Consider the following 2,168-nt stretch of genomic DNA (forward strand, 5'->3'; position numbering starts at 1 on the left):
GTAGAGGCAGGAATGGAAGAAGGGGATTTGGAATGGGCACAGTGAGTCAGTCAATATCGTTCTCAAAGTAGGTTCCTGTTTTGCTAATTGAGGTCAGATCTACAAGCTTTAAAGACCAGATGAAAGAGGATGACATGTCATTTGGCTGAGGAGCCAATTCAGGTCTATTATGCACATGGGAGACTATCCACCTCACTTGGAATCCAATCAGGAAAACAAACAAGTGCATGCCAGGTCTTCCAGAGAGGGGACTGAATATGGAGAACTAATTGCAATGGTACTGAAGGAGCTGAAAAGCCAAAGGAGGGATAGAGACATCTTAAGGAGTAATATCAGCAGGAAACTACTATAATCCCTGGCAATGGAGATCCCACTGGAGGAGAAACTGTTACCAGATTCCAGGAGCCAGGGCTGCCCAGTGAGAACTGGTTGTACAACAGAGGGTATCTGGCTGGAGCTGGATCATGGAAGGAGAAGCGGTCCAGGAGAAGCTGGAACCACAGAGGTGCTATTGCTCCAAAAATGGAAAGAGCAATGAGGGTGGGGGATGGGAGAGGCAGAGTTTCTCCTCCTTCCCACTTTCCAATCACCCATCTCACCCCACAGGCTTAACCTAATTTGAAGCTAGCTGACAACAGAGCCTGGAAAATGAAGTTTGCAGGAATAAACTCGAGAGCAAACAAGAAAATTACTGGTACCTCATTCCACCTACGCAGTGACATGGATGTTAGGACTACCTGCAAGGAAGCCACATCTTTTCTTGGGAAGCTGTGTTGTCTTTGCTCCACCACATAAGTAAATAATCTAGTTCTCAACATTTGACTTTATACAGATACGATTATTTTGTCTGAACTAAGAAAACAGTATTACTTACCACAAATTAATTTAAAGCAGAACTATTTTTCATGAAGTATATGTTCTAAAACTTTTTAAACTGCATCTGGCCTAGTTGGAAGACAAATTGGACATGATAAAGAAGAAGCAAAATATTTTTAAGAGAATTATTTATGAAGAGCTAGTAAATCAACTCCTTTTTACTTTCAAAATATTAAAGTCAAACTATTGATCAAAACAGGAAGTTGAACTGGGTGGGGCTAAGATTTTGATGTTAATTACAGATAAATTAACAAGAGAATGTGAGCCATGGGTGATTTATAATTTTTGACCCTGGAAATGCCACCAGCCACTTGAGAAGGAACTATAATCTTTTGATTATTAGATGTCAAAATATAGCCATCAGTTAAAATTCCAGAAACTCAATTGATGAAAATCAGCAATATATTTTGTGAAGTAATAAATCATCCAAGAACAGAGTATTTTAGGGAAATGAATAGTCTTTAGATTCAATTCTTCTTGTCATAACAAAATATAGTAAATCTATACTTGTGGATAGGACTCTGTGAGGAAACAACTCAAACTGCGTAACTGTTTCATCACTTCCTCTAGCACAAGACCAGGATACACCTCAAACAGAGCACCGCACATAATAATAATAGTTATTGCCTGCCAGATAATGTGCTTAGCAAGTCCTTCATACATATTATTTAAATTAATCCTCAAAGAATCTAATGAACTAGGTGTTATTATTACTCTTATTTTACTGATGAGAAAACTTAGCCTTAGGGAGGCTAAATGTCTTTAAAATAAGAGCTTAGTATAATCAGTTTAGAGTCATTTAGATATATCCTCATATCTGGATTAGCCAAGAACCCTATTTAAAATAATATAGTTCAAGGAAACTTTGACATTGTAGAATTGCTATTCTATAGAAAAATTTCAATAGTCCTTTAGGGTTTGAGGAATATGATTTAATATTAAACTATTTAACCTTAGTCATAAAGATAAACCTAATAATTTATAAACTATATTGAAGTTTTCAAGATTAAAATTCAATGGCTTTGACATTTCTCTCAGAGTTATACTTTATATGAATTTCTGTATCAGTTGCGACAGCTTCCTCTGGGCTAAAACAAATCACAAGGAGATTTTTTTAAACTGTGATTTGCATTCAAATATATATTAGTGAATCTAGATAGTTCAAAGAATATTCTCACTAATCAATATTTTAGAAACATTTTTCAGGGATGAAAATTTAACTCAGGGCCCCTAGAATCTACATTTTTTTATTTGTAGGGAAATTTGGACATAAAATTTGTATCTTTTAAAAC

The sequence above is a fragment of the Capra hircus genome, chromosome 12, assembly GCF_001704415.2.
Source record: "Capra hircus breed San Clemente chromosome 12, ASM170441v1, whole genome shotgun sequence".
In the NCBI taxonomy this organism is placed as follows: domain Eukaryota; kingdom Metazoa; phylum Chordata; class Mammalia; order Artiodactyla; family Bovidae; genus Capra; species Capra hircus.